The 16530-nt window shown below is 42.3% G+C and overlaps 1 protein-coding gene across 3 annotated transcripts in view; it reads left to right on the top strand.

The window, feature by feature from the left end:
• Positions 1 to 3004: 3004 nt before the first annotated feature.
• The window catches only part of TRPS1 (transcriptional repressor GATA binding 1), a 211733-nt gene continuing 198207 nt past the window's right edge, over positions 3005 to 16530 (top strand). For all 3 annotated transcript variants that reach the window (XM_066335007.1, XM_066335012.1, XM_066335000.1), the window contains exon 1: positions 3005 to 3120. The gene's annotated coding sequence lies outside the window, so the exon portion shown is untranslated. The remainder of the gene's footprint in view (positions 3121 to 16530) is intronic.

Raw genomic sequence — 16530 nt, 5'->3', positions numbered from 1 at the left:
GATCACAAATGAAAATAAATCTACAATATTTCTCCTAATGCAATTTGTGCCATGTCAATGTCAAAGCATTCTAACAACAAATCAACAAATATTTGAATGAAAACAATATACATAACCTATTTTCCTATATTCGAAACAACTGTCAAACAATTATTGTATGACTTCATGAATTAGTTGGCTTTTTTGAAATAGTCCTGCTAGAATTAAAAAAAAAAAAAAAAAAAGGGGGGGGGGGGGTTGGAGCCTGAACATATTGTGTCAATAATAAGCATATGCAATGTATCTAAGCCATGAGGTAAAAATTTTCTTTGTAAATTATTTCATAAATAAATAATTTTCTTGAAAAAGTCTATAAAAATATTTTGCCTTTGTTAAGTTCGCTACAGTTTTTTGTGGTGAATATAAACAGATTCATATTGAAATCTTCTTGATCTGCTTTATTTTAACTTGAAATGCAGAATGTATCATGAAAGCATTTCTAAGAAAGATACGGTAACAAAGTTTTTCTGAGAGATAGAGTATTTCATTTGAGTTGTCCACTTGAAACTATGAATACATGTTGTGTCCTTCTCACCTTTGCTTTTGAATGGCTTTGCGGTTTCACTTCAGAAGTGCACGCGCAGAAATACTCATGTCCTTTAAAAATACGCCTCTATAATACTGCTCTGCAGGTGAAAAAAAGGTGTGTTCGCTATCAAGCTTTAAACATGTTGAAATCTGTGTTTGTGCCGTTATCGATCTTCACAGTTTGTCTGTCATAATGTGAATAAAACCTGGGAAAGCTACAGCCATACATAAGAACTGTCTGGGATTTAAGGTGTGGGGGGCATCATTTCCTGGTTTAAAATAAAAGACATTAATAAGTCTCACTAGAGCAGAGAAGTGAAGGGAAATAACTCTTGTTTAAATATTTTCCACTCAAGCCTTGCTTGTAAGATGCTTAGCCAAGTCATCAGACAAAATACCTGCCTATTTTAACCCTTCCTGTGCAAGACATATGCCAAGCGAACAGTCACTTGGGGTGGACATGCTCAGTAAAAATAATAAAATTGAAACTGCTGAGAAAAACACGTTTGAATTGATGAGACTAAAATACTTGCTTTTCAGAGTTCTGTATTCACTAAAGTTTGTGGAAGTAGCTTGTCTCTTTGACTGTGGTTCAGCCATGGCATTTGCAGCTTGTGTAAAAGTAAATTTATGAAGTCAGGAAAGGTTGTTTGTGTGTGAGTGGGGTGCTACCAAGCACGAGGTACTAAAGTATTGAGGCAGACTTTGTAACAAACCTTAAATTTTGGTATTACTTTCCTTAGCATTCCATATATCTCTCTGCTGCTCCGAACTCATTTTCTGTGGATGGGTATAGAGGGAGTACCACACATAATCAGTGAGTTCTCCTTTCCCTGTGTCAGGGATCCTAATGTGTGTGCCTAATCATGCAGCCTTCCATTTTCAATATGACAAGTTCACCTCTTGTATGTGAATTACTTCTTTTCTATTCATAAAGTGCTTTATCAGACAGCCCTACGAAAGAACTTAAGGGGGAAATGTGTTCCTGGGTGATTTACACAAGCAATTACTTTACAAATCTGCCAGTAGATTATATTAAACATGTATGAAGAATATTTAAGTTTGGAGCGAGGGCTGAGAACGCCGTAAGTTTTACAACAGGGTTTCATTTGCGTCACTGCGTATCTCTGAAGATTTGTTTCTTTACACTTCACCATGTATTTGAGAGTAAAATTTTAAGGAAAAAGTTATGTAATTTCAAATATTTGGGGGGAAGCAGCTTCAACTTTCAAACTGTAATAATTTAACTCTTTTCCAGCTTCTTCCTCGACTAATGTGTTAGTAGTTGCATCTATTTGAATGTGAAATCAGCTTAAAACAACTAGCATGGGTGGAAAATCACGCCATACAAAGTCACCTAACAGCAGAAAAATTGTGCCCAAATACCCAACAAATGTTTACATAGTTTTTAACGTCTACTATATTTGGGATTTTAAAACCCTTTCATAGGAACATTTTATGTACTGCTTCTCCTTGGAGAGACTTTTTACATCGACATGCAGACTTCTGGCAGTTCGTAGCATGGGGGATATAGGAGTATTTCGAGTTGAAAAAGTTCTGCACAAGGAGGGAAAGTTGTGAGGGTTTTCTCGTATCAGCTCGGGGCTGACCTGCAACCGGTCTCAAAGCGCGGGCGGTAACGGGACGGTTCACCGCCCAGCCTGGGAACTGTCTGCCCACCCGCCTCAGCACCCGCACACAAACGGGGGCCACGGGACAGAGGTGATACTAAACCTGCGGGAGACGCCGAGCAGGGCTGGGGTCTCCCGAGAGGGTCAGCTACCGGCGCGCGTGGGTCGCGCCTTTTATCCCCACCGCCACCTTTTCCAACCCCGCGGGGCAGCCGCGGGTCGCAGTGACAGCCGCGGGCGCAGCCGCCGCCTCCCGCGGGCCGCGCTGGGGGCGCGCCTGTGGCCTGCGGCTATCCCTGCTCCAAGTCAGCGCAAGTCCCCGCGGCCGCGGGGCGACGCGCCCCCCTCCGCCCGCCCGGCTCGGCGGGCCCGGCCCGCGCTGCCCGTGGCCGTGGCCCGGCGGCGGGCGGAGGCGGCGGCGGGGGGCGGCGCGGGCCGCGCGGCGGGGCCGCCTGCACTGTCTCTTTAAGGGCGCTCCGTCTGGGGTGGCGCTTTCCTCCGCGAAGGCTCCTTTGATATTAATAGTGTTGGTGTCTTGAAACTGACGTAATGCGGGGAGACGGAGGTCCTGACAAGCGATAACAGTCCCGATAACGCGCCGGCCGCCCCGCGCTCCCAGGCCGCCGCCTCGCTGCCGGCGGGGCCGCCGCGCCGTGCCCCGGCCCGCGCCCCCCGGCCCGCCGCGCCCCCGCCCCCCGCGCCGCACCGCACCGCCCGCCGGCGGGCCCGTCGCCCCCTCCCCGCCGAGCGGGGCCGAGGGGGGAGGCAGCGGCGCCGCGGCCCCCCGCCCCCCCCCCACTCCCCGGCCACCGCCACATAATCCGCGTCCAACTCCGCCGGCAGCAGGAGACGGTTCATGGCTCGCGCCGCGGCTCCACCATCTTCCAGGCTGCCGGGGCTGTTGCTGCCGGTTAATCAACAGGTAAGCGCGGGGGGGCGCGGGCGGGGGCGGCGGGAGGGCGCCGCGGCCGGCGGGCCGGGCGGGGGCGGCGCGGCGGCGGCGGGCGCGGGGGGGGCGCGCGTGGGGCGGGGGCGCGGCGCCCGCGGCAGCGTGGCGTGTGCCCGGGGGGGGCAGCGGGGGTGCGCCCCCTCCCCCCAAAAATACCCCCCCCCCAAAAAAAATAAAAACAACAACAACAACAAAAGCGGAGGGTGGGTGAGCATAATCTCAGGCAACGGGGGCTGCTCGGATTTCACAGGCTTCTCTCGGTGCATCCCCCCCCCCCACCACCCGCGTCCCCCATTCCCCCCGCCGGAGGGTCAAAGCCATGTGTGATGGCTGGAAATTGGCGACTTCAAAACGGCGGTAGCCCCGCTGGAGTCGGGAGGGTCAAGTTCAGCGGCGGCGGCGGGCAGGGGGAGCAGCCCCCCGGCGCGGAGGCGGGGAGGGGAGCGGCGGCGGCCGCGGGCTGGTGCGGCTTGCTCTGCCCTCCCCTCCGCGCCGCTCCGCGCCTTATCTCCGCGGCCGCCGGTTCCCCGGCACCGGGGCGCTCGGGGGGAGGGGAAGGGAGACGCGGGGGGTGGAAGTAGAAGACGAGCACAGAGGGTTCGCATCCGATGGGCTGCAGTCGCACAGTCCTGCCGCTCCTGCCGCTGCTGGAAGTTTTAATGGGGATCATGACAAGCGGGGCACAGAGACACCATCATGAAGAGTAGTAAGTTTGGGAAAAACTTTTTTCTTTTTTTTTTTTTTCCTCTTTTGAATTTTTTTTCCCTTCCTATTTTTCCTCTCCTTTCCCTGGGACACACCGGGAGAGGCCGAGTGCGGAGCAGTGCTGCACCCGGAGGAGGGCTTGGGATCCCTCCCGGTCACACCGGGGTAACAGGCGACATAGTGGTGGTGGTGATTTTTTTTGGTTTAGGGTTTTTTTATTTTTTTTTTCCTTTCTTTCTTTTTTTCTTTTTTTTTCCAAATCAGAGGCAGAGAGACGTAAAACTTTTCCTTCTTAAAGGCGAAGCCCCACTGCCAGCGCTGCGTCCCCGCGCCCGGCTCTCCCTGCCTGCCACAACTTCGTGGAGCGTCTCACCTCCCCGCCCCCGGCCCGGGGGCTGCGGCGGGGGCTGCCCCCGCTGCGGCCACCCGCGTGTGGCTTCCCAAGGGTGGAATGAATGGAGGCGAGGCCGGGGCTGGAGGGCTGCGCGGCCGTGGGCGCTCCGTGGCCGGGACAGCCGGGGTGGCCCGGGCCGGGGCTGGGCGATCGCGGGTCCGGGGCCGCGCAGGGTTTGGCCCGGAGGCTGCGGCCGCTGCGCTGCCCGGGAACCGAGCGGCTCCCCGATGGGGCTTGACATTTCGGGGGCTTTGTTTCTCTGCCTCTCTGCTGCAAATCACGGCGCTCAGACACCCCAGCACTCCTACGAAGGTTCTAGTGGGGCCCGCTAGTCTCCTTTATCTTTTTTTTTTTTTTTTTTTTTTCCACGACCGATTGTGTTTTCTGTCTGCAAATGGCAAACTTCTCCAGTGCACTGACTGAGCTAAGCTAACTAAGTGATAAGCTGGAGAGACGTCTCCCCTCCATCACTTGTTCTCTGCCAGTGCGAGCACCTTGCCTAGCAGAGCAGGCGCCGGGTGACCTCAGCACCCTTTGGCAATCAAGGCAACAAGCCCCTTCCGAGGGGGGGAAAGGTTGTCTAGTAAAGAAAATGTAAGCTGTCCTGCAGACTGTGCCGCCTTCGCTCCTTTTACAGTGCGCAGCACATTTTGAATGTTGATGGAAAGAGACAATAATGCGTCTCAGATTATATTTAATTGAGTTCAGTAAAGTACCTCAAGGAACCATCAAACTTTTTTGTCATTTGGGCCGTTGTCTTCAACTACGCAACGGAATCCTATGGATGTTGGTGGCATCATGTTACTTTCCTGTTGGTTTTAGTAAAAGTTGAACATTTAGAGAAGACTGCCAGAGTTAAAAATGCAAGGGGCAGCAAAGAAAAGTAGTGGTAAGAGCCAGTTCCTGACGTGGACAAAATGAGAATAAAAGTTACAGTAGTCTTCTGTGTTTGCTCCGTGTTCACAATCTGTGTGTTAGGTTAGACAGCTCTCTCAGATATTCCACCAGAGTGACATTTAAAAAAAACCTCCAACCTCCAAAAGAGTGAAGGTTTTTTTTTTTTTTTTTTTTTTTTTTTTTAAAAGTAATCTGGGTCTATGAGTAAACACACGGTTTGTTTGAGAACATCAACTATTTCCTGTAAATTGTGATGCTGACAAGACTGTCTGGAAATGATATCAACACTTTGAAAGATTTTTTCTTTCTATTTTAACCACTGAATGAAAGTCTGTTAATAATATGGTCAAACCAAACAAGTGGAACCTTTCTCTGTAAAGGTGAAAAAGAGTATTTTTCTTGTTTCCTCTTGAATAATGTATACCTGCCTGAGGTTTGCCACAAAGAGTCAGTGATTCTGAAGTTCAGTAGTGCATCAGTGCCTGTATACAGTTTATCCTCAGACTGTGACAACAGAAGTCTACTTCACCTTTTTAAAATCAGGGGAGATTAGACATGAGAAAAACAGTTTGGAATCCACCCTGTTCCCCTGTTCTGTCTGATTATCGCCTTTTTTTTTTTTTTTTTTTTTTTTTTTGGTTGCATATAATAACTTTCCCTGTTTGAAACTTTGCATATACATAGTCACAACAAAGTAAGTAAAGGGCAAAGTTGCATCAGCTTTTAAGTTTACATGTATTGCCTGTGATCCTCTGAAACAGACTCCAAATAACACTGAGCAGTCTGTGCCTGTGAGAGTACGACTTTTTTTTTTTTTTTTTTTTTTCATAGCACTGTTAATAAAGGAAAAGAATGTAAATGACAACTTCACAGATCTGAGACTTCTTTGGGCATCAAACACGATGCAGCCAGGTTATCCTTTCATGTTTTTAATGCATTTTTAGTATAATTTATACGATAGCTTTATGGGTTGACTTACATTTTTATCAGTGAGCGTAAATTCAGTAACATTTGATGAGTCCTTACCAGGATTATTTTCTATAATGTCTTCTCTAGCATTTGTAGTAAACTTTCATGGTGCACGCTATTATCATGCACGCTGTGGCTGAGTGTAAAGAATGCTCTTATCCACATAGTGGATGCATGATAGTGCATTTATAACAGCAAACTACTAATTCTTGTCTGTGGACTTGAGTGTCTGTGACATGCAATTGTTTCTTGTCAAATCTGTGTATTCCAATCATATTATATTTTAATGCTAGTTGACATATTGGGTTTTATATTTTCAAAGCATTGTGCAAACAATGACTGATTATTTTCTGTTCATGCGAATTACCCCTTTTAGCACTTTATCAGGCAGTTGCTTTGGAATAAAACTATTTTACATTACACTGTGAAAGAGTTAAAAAATTAGCAGAGACATTTAGGAAAAAACCCAAAATGTAATTACAACCAGGCAACTTTTGGTACGTATTTAAATTTTTCTTTTTATGTGGAACTTTTCTTCTAAGGCTGGGGGGGCTGTATGTGTATGAATATTTATGTTTCTTACAAACTCTTGACAATATTTTAATGTAATAATCTTAATAGAAACATTCTCAGATCTTAACTGAAGCCACAGTGGCAGTATCACTTTAATAAAGGTTTGTGGGTAACACCAAATATAACATTGTGAGAAAGTTTATGGTTAAATTTTTTTGAACATGATAGGCTGGGAATCTGACAACCCTTTTTGTTAGGTGAAAGTATAGTGGAAATAAATTACATTTTTAATACAGTTTCAGGTAGAACAAACTGCCATCTGGTTGTAAAAGTATTGGCCTTGAACAGAAATATGTTCTGATTAAGGTATTCTAACTGGTGTGTAAAATGAAGCTATTCATTCAGTAAACTGACAACTTTCCAGTTGATGTTTGCCCTTACTTAATTTAGTTTCCTCAACACAGCTAGTGAGGTAGCCTGCGTCTGTTTTTGGCAGTCCTGGGCAACTGTAAACTTGGATATATTTGTCCCAAATATTATACTTCACAAGTTAAAAACCAGTTGGTAAAAAAGAATAGCAGGCAGGCATGCGGGGGAAAAAAAAAAAAAAAAAAAAAAAGTGTTTCTTTTTTGTTTCTGAAACTTTGTCAAGTTCTTACCTAGTAAGAAAACAATGCTATTTTCAAATACTGATGATTAATACTATAACCAGTGTAGTCTGCACCCATTTATTGTATAAATACCATTGCCTGTTGACCTTTGGATACATTAATTACAGTATATCTGGTCTAGGTTCTATTATTTTTGTCTGTCCAGAAGATAAATAAAGGTGCCCTTTCCAGTCCTTCTGGTGAAGAACTTTTTTTCTCAGTATTGTCATGAATTATGGAGTTCTTTTTCCTGCCCTGTGCCAATGAAGTTCTCTTTTGACTTTAAAAGATAAGCCTGCATCCAAAGAGAGAATATCTGATTATTTTAAAACTATCTGCGCTTCAGTTTTTATGGTGTGTACAAACTTTCTGGGCTTTGCTTTTTTTTTGGATTGTGTGTTTGCTAATTAAAAGAAAAGCACAATGAGTTGTATTAGATGATGCGAAGGATTAAAGTACAGTTACACCATTAAATAGTAAATGTTTACAAGGGCAAGACATGCAACTACATTTTTCAGATTATGCTTATTATTCACTCCTTGATGTTATTTTGCACCTAATCAATAAAGGGCCTTCCAGAACGCAGCTGCTTCGCCAGTTGTGTATGTGCCCAGAACACGAGAAACGCTGCTGGGGCAGAGGAGCACGGGGAGGGGAGGAAAGTGCTGGCATATTACTCTGACTTCTTGTCATGCAGACCAAGGCTCAAATGAAACACGGAGCAATGGGAGGATAGCTCCCCTAGTCTCGATTTAAATCCCCAGTGGACATTTTGTCACACACCAAAAGCGTTGCAAAACTGAACACCAGTCCACTTGATGTGTCGCCCAGAGTCAGAGGAGCCTCTGACTTGGCATCACGGGGTTTAGAAGACTGTGATTTAGGTGAACTGGCGCAGCTGCATGTAAGAAACTTATAGCCATTATGTTTTATTCATGTTCTGTGCTATCAGATTCTTATTTTCTAGTACCTTTAAAGTGGTTCTTTAAAATTTTATAATAACACCACCAGTGAAAAATACATCTAAAATTTAACAGAACTTGCCAATCCTTCTATCAGTGATTTTTAATATGGTCCTGCTGCATTAACTAAGGGATTTTATTCCTGCTGGGGATGTCTGTATATGGATTTAGCAGAGCTATCGAGAGAAAATGCTTCATTAAGTCGTGTAGCTGCCACGGGTGGCGCTTCTGTAGGACGTTTCTGCAGAGCCCAGTTGGTTCCATCCCATAAAGTTCGGTGGAACTTTTCCGTCTTGTAAGGGATGTGTGTGAGTACAGCAGCTACAATCAGATTTTCTGCCTTGAAAATAGAGTTATTTTGAATTGCAAAGTTTAGTCCTAATAGTAATTTTTACTTTCTTAGCTTCAGTTGATGCATGTCTAATTTCTCATGTCTGCTTTCTTTCCAGGCTCAGATCATCTTTTCTCTTTTCCTTTAAATATATTTTAAAATATTTAATTTTTAAAATGTTACTAGCCCTTTAAAAACCTGTAATAAATGCTTTACAAGTGGCTAGACACCTTCCCTGGTGGTTTAATTTATACAAGCAGGAAACTTTCTCTCCTTCTTTCTCTCTCTCTTTCTTGTTTTCTTTAAACCAACTGACGTAATGCCAAACTTTGCTTTAAAAGAACAGACAGAAGTAATTGGTAGCTTTTAACTTTTAATAATGTTCTGGATTGGTTTTAGTGGCCAAACTACATTTTTTTAAAATATCAAGTAAAAATGGGCTTGTGGCCTGAGGAAGAAAGGCCCTGTTGATGCAGTTATTTTTATTCTTGTTTTTCAATCTGTTATTAAAAATCTTTCCTGCTGAGCTCTGCTGGATTTCTCCAATTGCTCTTTGTGATGGCTGGTGCATTTCAGGTTACGGTAACTTAAACTGTTTTCTGATTTTTACTTTTTTTTCCCCTCGTGGGCACTTTTGAGATGCTTTATCCTTTTTATTTGTTTTGTTTTTATTTGATTCCCCCCCAGCATTCCTTCTGTCTTGTCCAGCACTTGACTCCTTCTTTTAGAGAAACAATTTATTTTGATTCAGAGACAAATAATATGTTAAACTTACCTTTGATGGCTGTTCAATGAATATTATTTTCCTAGTATGAGTGCATTTTACACCTGTTAGTGAGGCTGATTAGGAAGGTACTCACTAGCCATTGCAGGACACATAAGAGATCTTATCTTTCAGAGTGTCCACTTTCTGTGTGTTCTCCACCCCATGTCTTAAAGCTAAATGAGGTTCTAAAATATGTTTAGTAATAGTTTCGAGTGATCTGTATCTACTTGTATTAACTTGATATTAGGAACAAGAAAACCCAACAAAAGGATTTTTTAAAATAACTGTAAACTCCAGTCAACACATTTTTTTCCTAATTTCTTTATTTTGTTCAGGGCTTTTTGTCTGTTTTTCCTTAATTTCTTTTCTACATCTGCTGGGGTTTTGAGCACAAGCAAACTTTCTACAGTAAAAGACAGAGTTGGGCAATAGACTTTCTTGACGAAGTTGACGTCAGGACGACTTCATAAGTTGGCAAGTAGGAAAATCGTTCAAAGACTGAGTTGGCTTGTGCCAGTTTTCCCTTCCTTTAGGGGAGACACTCCACCCAGTAGGAGGTTACCCCACCCAATGTGGAGAGCTATAATTCAGTGGCAACACTTTAAATGTCAATCCTCCCTAGGGTTTAAACCCCAGACTTGTCTTGCCTCAATCTTTATATTTAATCTAACATTCAATCTGTTGAAGTAACATCTCATATTCATAAGCACTTTTGGGGCCTGATCCTGCAGTTCTCATTCTTGAAAAATACTCACTGTCATCAGGGGGACTTTTGGATTCAGTAAAAGCGGCAGGATTGGCCTCTGCAGAGTTGTGTGTGTCTGTGTCTGTCTGTCTGTAAGATTGTGTCTGCCTGATGAATACTGTATAATCCATGTTGTTTAAGATGAAGTTGTAAAATACTTAAAAATCGGAAGAAGTCCTGGAGTAGTAATGCTGTAAAAGAGATTTTCCTCAATAAGTGAAGTGCATGTATTTTTAACTTAGCAATTTCCCGGGTTAAAATATGATTTTTAAAAGGTCCAACTCTAAAGAATTTAAGGCATGTTAACCGTTTTCCCCCTGTATTTCTCTTTGTCATGCCGTAGACATATTTTTGAATGCTGCTTTTAGCAATTTTTTCATCTCTAATGGAAAATTAAAATCACGGCCTGTAGCTTAGTGCCCTCAGTAGGCTTTGGGATACTTGGACAATACTGAGAATGCTCAAGGAAAAATTAGCTTTCGGTGTGTTTTCAAAGTCAATGTGTAATTTTTACAGGTACATTTTACTTCATCATGGTGTCTATTCTCAAGCATCTTTTTCAGGCCCCCCATTACATTTAGCAAGGATGACAATGCAGGAGGGAATGTATAATGTGATATTGTAAAAATGTCACAGAAAAATCGCTGCTGCATTCATCTCTCTGTATTTTGAAAATATTCCAGCATTTTTAGCTTACTAATAGATCTGGGGAAAAAAAGTACATAAAAGATGATGCTAAAAATCATCAATGCGCTTGGGTTTCTCAGCAAGATTTACTTAACAGTGCGCTTCAGTTTTGCCTCAAACCATTTCAAGCCACCTCTGATCCAAGAATGTACCAGTTCTTGGTTCCTGGAAGATTAAGCATGACAGTTTCTATTATATAATGAACAGCAGTATTGTTTGAACAAAGGTAACATATTTTGACTTGTGTACCTTTTTTTGGCAGCTGGCACTAGAGTGTGTCTAAAATGAGTGGTGATCTAACAGTGTAAATATCTGAATGTTCTTGAAACACACGGTATAGATGTAGTGTGTTTAAATCATTGAATCTATCTACCTATATTATATGAATGTGTATGTGTGTGTATATACAAAGCCGTAAATGGTGTGTTCTGCTATCTGTAGCCTTCAAATGTGTATCCTTTGGGTATTCCTGACCTACTTTGCAAAGTCTGCAGTCTGAAGTACATACTGAAACTTAAAAAATTAAACATACAGCTTGGTGGTAAAGTGAGGGGAAAAGAAGGCATGGTCTGCTTAGCCAAATACCTTGCAGATTGCTTTTGGATATCCCAGTGATATTACAGGCATTTTTTTAAAAAAACAAAATCTCAACTTATTTAAGAAAAATTTGATGTAGATCCTGAAGTTAAATATTGCCTAAAATTCCTTTATTCAGAATGTGGTTTAATGACAGTTAAATGACTTAGGATAAAGCAGTTTTCTTTGGAGGTGAAGGGTTTCAGTGTTTTCAACATACGTATGAGTCTTCTTGACTTTCTCACACACCCCTCTTCAGGCTGAAGCCGTGAGATGTGGAACATAATCGAAAACTTACTAAGCAGGTGAAATTTTGCTTCATGAATTCAGTTAATGAAAGAAAGAAAACTCCAGTTTCCTAACCTGAATGTAGTTTGCTTTTCTATTTAGAGTTCTCAGTGTTAGGTGTATTCAATAGACTCAGCAGACGTTGGCCAGCTGCAGTTACAGAGTACAGACCAAAAATGCAATACATGTTGATCGCCTTTTCCTCCTGCACAAATAGATATGGACACACATGCACACACGCAATTAATAAACTAAACCTTTCCCCCAAATACCTGAGGGAAAAGCTTGTGAAAATAGATTAGCCTTACCATGTGCCTTGCAGGTAAACAGTATCTGCCTCTGCTAGAGCAATGGGAGAGGAGAGCTGCTGAACAGAGCCCATGCTGCCCAGGCACCCAGCTCTGGAAGCTGAAATCTGGGGGCCCTCAGTAAAAATCCCACCTCTCTTTTCAGCTGTTACAGTAGGAGGAAGGAAGAAACAGTAACTCATGTCTCCCATCTACTGTATATACTGTTTTCTTTCTGTGGCCTGCTACAGACATCTGAAATTTATGCCATCCAATTAGTCTCCTTTTATGTTCCTTGGATCCGGAGTTTTCTTTAGAACTAAACTCCTATTTGCATGTTATGTCTATCATGAAAAAAATAATAATGTAATGGATTAAATTAATCCTGTAATAGTTGTTTGAGCATACTGTAGGAATGTAAATAATTTTGTGGCATTGAGCTCATATTTCCAGTCTTATGGGGGGTAAGATCAGAAGTTATCAACAGCATATATCTGAGTCATTCAGCTACAGTAAATCTCCTAACAAATAACCACCCTTTGCACACCCAGAGATACTCTCCAAGACTGTTGAAACTCTGCACACACCTGTATCTTATGTATAGGTCCATATGCATGACTAGTAGATGTATCTTCACCTACAATCAGAGAGTATGTTAGGCTACAGCAGCTGCAATCAAAGTAGTCTGTGGACAAAGGGTTTGATTGCCACTGGATTGCTGCTGGCTGTGTGGCCCTCAAGGTTGTCTTTGCCCCGTAGAAAGTCCCAAAGAATCGTTAGTTGAAAAGAAGTGTGGTGTATGGCACTGACTGCAGTTCTGCTGGAACTCAGGATACAAAGCATTAAGTGTCTCATCAATATCAGGTCAGAAGGGATTGTGCGCAATTAATTTCTATCTAGGTGTCATTCTGTCATATATGAGGTGCTCTGCCTCTGTTTTTCTGCCCATTTCTCCCTCATGCAGATTGCTCTCTTCAGCTGCCCTACGCACATACATCCATTCTAAAAATACATGGAAATGGAAGTCCATCTGTGTTGCATAATTTTTTACAAAAACACCAGTGTTTGTATTGTTCTTTCTCTGAGCCCTTAATGAGTTTAAAGAATTTAATGTGACTTAATGAGGGTTCTTATTCTGTTTCTGACACAGACACTAATGAGGGAAAAGTAGAACAAATTGAAACCCAACTTTTACTTGCTAGTTTCATGATGTCATCAAATACAGGATATTACAACTCCTGGAAAAATTTACAAATCTAGGCAAGAATCCATTTTGCATCACTGCCTTTCAGTTGTTTGTGACATGAGGTTTGCTAGCAGAAAAACAAAGCTTAGCGTAACTTGATTTTTTTTTTTAATGTTTAGGATGGTTTGGTGTTTTTGGCAAATGATTTTTGGAAAAGTGAATCTAACCTGCTTTGTCTGTCAACCTGGCAGAAACTTAGATACTACCAAAGATTAACAAAAGATTGATTAATCCCTCTGATTATGGCCCTGATCTACCCCTGTCCTTGGAAGGGACAAAACTTCCTGTAGCTTCATCTAGAGTAAGATCCAGTCCTCGTTGGGCAGCGTCTAATTCTGTTGCAGCTTACTAAGAGGGAAGTGCGATTTTTGGGGCTTCATGTTACGCTTACTGGAGTTTGGTACTTCACAGCAGTTTGCTGGACCAAGGACACGGTGTTTTGTAAGGTGCCACCTTACTTTTCTGTTGCCCCACTCAGGGCGGTCAAAGAGTATTTCACTGCATGAAGCTGCTCTTCAGCAGGACTACAGTAGGTCTGTCGCCTTTAAAAGTGATTATTGTGGTTGAAAAACAGTTATTTTCCCAAAGTGGAAGGAAAACTAAAAGCAGGTTTAGGAAGTGCACCTGCTTCTGAGCCCTGCTGCTACTCACGGGCTTCACGGGCATGCTTTTATCCTGTCCTCACCACCTTCTCTCCGAAAGGCTTGCAGAGGTAGCGGTGAAGGACGACAGTGTAGAAATAGTGACTGGAAGGTCTGGTGTGACAGATACATATCTATGGAAGCAGGCTCTAATGCCCTCACCAGGTTGTGTGCCATGTCATCAGGGTGTTCTTGTCAGGCCAAGGGAAGCAGTGACTTCCGTAATCCACAAAATGTGCTTTTGGTATAACCAAACCTGCAGAAAGTTGCAGCATAGTACATAAAATGCTTTTTTATAACATCTGATTTTTTTTTCCAGTGCTTAGTATTTTTAACAGTATCAGATAAATTGCACAATGTGTTATTTCTTAGGTTCCTTGGCTCTTCTGTGAGGAATTTTATGGCTTTGGATTTTATTTTCTTACAATTAGTTGTTGGTTTTATATTTTTAACTGCAACAAACGATAGCTAAAAATTAAAAATAATTTGAATTGGAAATATGGGCATTTTTGACCAACTTTCTTGAGCACTTTCATACAAACAGACAAAGAAAGTAACTTGTTCGGTTGGTTTTTATGCATGTATATGTGTGTTTGTGGTGTTTTTTTTTTTTTTTTTAATAAAGGTTTTCATAATTTGGTAGTTCAGCAAACATGAGTATATTCTGAAAATATTCCTCACAAATATTCTGAGTTGAAGGCAGGTCTGAGTTGATAGCTTGTAGGCAGACAGAGTCTAGAGCCGCAAAACTATCTTCTGGAGTTTTAAACCACTGGAAAATAAGATTTATTGGACCTTAAATATCCCAGTGGTGCAGATTTATTTGGTGTTCATAGCAGTCTCAGCTTAACTTTCCTTGGAGATTTGTTGTGGTACTGCATTATCTAAGGAACATTTAAAATCGTTTGTCCAAGGTTTTTTTTTTCTTCAGTCGTTCCTCAATTTTTATTTGTGCATGTGAAAATCTTTACTAAGAAAGATGACCTGGCAGCTCTTTACGCTGCAAAACATTTTACCTGAATAGGACAAAATCAAGCATAGGAAAAGCTGACCTTTTAAAAGATTTTTGTGTCTATAGTGGTTCATGACAGTGGTTAGTTGTCAGTGGGAAGGAGCTTCAAAAATAGTTAACAGAAGAAAGAAGCAGCGGCTGTGGAATTTATTTTAATCGGCTGAATGAGACTCATGGTTAAGCAAGTTTTCCCTTCTTGGGTCTTCAGAATTTATTGCCAAAAAGACACATGCCTGAATAGAAAGAGAACTAAGATATTGTAAAATCCACTATGACATGAAGTGCTCTTACTGCACATGAACACAATTTATTTATTTTTTCTCTCCAGCAAACTGTGACTTCTTTTGACAGAAGGAATTTCAGATTAGCCCCTAACCAGAGTAATGCTGCCATGAACCCTGCACTCCTCACATGTATCTCTGTGCAGTGCGATGGTCCACGGTAGTTTTCACAGAGTTGCTGTGCTGCTTTCAGTCTGTAATGGGACTGCATTGACTTTACTTTCACAGAAAAGGTACATTTTCTTAGAAAATGCACTACATGAAAGAAGGAAGGGCAGGGAGAACGGAGAGAGTGCTCTGATATACGAGCTGAGATTATGGATGTTGTAATGCTGGTTTTTTTGTAGGACTGTAGAAAAATCACATTGGGACCAAAGTTCCTGTGGATTACCATGCGATATTTATTACCATTTTCCTGTGTTTTCCCTGGTTAGGATCTAATCCTTCAATGTCTGGAGCTGCATGGAGTTAAGAATTTGTCCATTCAGAGAGGAAAACCTTGCCAGCTATGGGATTTCACTGTTTCACTACCTGTATTTATTTATTCCCCCTCTAAAATTTCTGAGAGCAAGGGGACTGAGAGTGGAAGACAGAGATGGAGGATAGGTAAACTGAAGGAGTAGCAGAGGCACACATCTGCTCAGTAAATAGTGTTTACTGATTACTGTTTACTGTCAAGCAGATTACTGCAGTTATATTTCTATGAAGCAACCCGCATGCAGCCACTGCAAAGGAATGAAGTGAAGTCGTGTGCAATTCTGAGGTAACTAAAAGACGTGCTTGTGACACACTTCTAGCAAAAATCATTTTCGGTTGCCCAGTACCCTCCTTGAACGCTGTAATTTTGTGAATGACACATTTGATTATGAGCAGCCATCAAAGCACACACAGGCATCTTGTTTGGAAGAAGAATGTGCTTGAATTAAATATTTGAAAGTCAGAGAAATATGTTGATTTGAGACCACCTTTCTGGTCTTTTTCAATTTGTTCGACAGTTACTCAGATTTGGAGTTTATTTAAAAGAGATGATAAAGTTTACGCTTTTGCATTCCTTACTTGTGCAGAGCTTCCATTTGCTTCCTTGGGATAGTTGGTCTGAGGAAGAGCTGCTGCCTGCTTTTGCCTTGATATAGATAGGATGTGGTTAGTATAGGGGTCCCCTCATCCTTAAAGCTCTCTTATTGCAATAAACTCATCGCTTCCTTGGGGAGGACATTTTCCAATCTGATTTTCAATCCCTCTTGTCAGGTTTGTTTTACTAGAGCTGGCAGTAAGGAAAAGGAAGGGAATCTGGGCACATCTTACCTCTTTGTTAGGTGGAATAAGATATAGGAAGCCTCTTCTGAGCTTGCCTGGTAATTTTTTGGTTATCGTCTTCTCATGATGGAATATGCACGTAGAAAAAAAACACAGAAGTTAATGTTTACTTTGTA

The sequence above is a fragment of the Sylvia atricapilla genome, chromosome 1 (genome assembly GCF_009819655.1).
Source record: "Sylvia atricapilla isolate bSylAtr1 chromosome 1, bSylAtr1.pri, whole genome shotgun sequence".
Taxonomy (NCBI): Eukaryota; Metazoa; Chordata; class Aves; order Passeriformes; family Sylviidae; genus Sylvia; species Sylvia atricapilla.
This window is presented reverse-complemented; position numbering and strand designations above follow the sequence as displayed.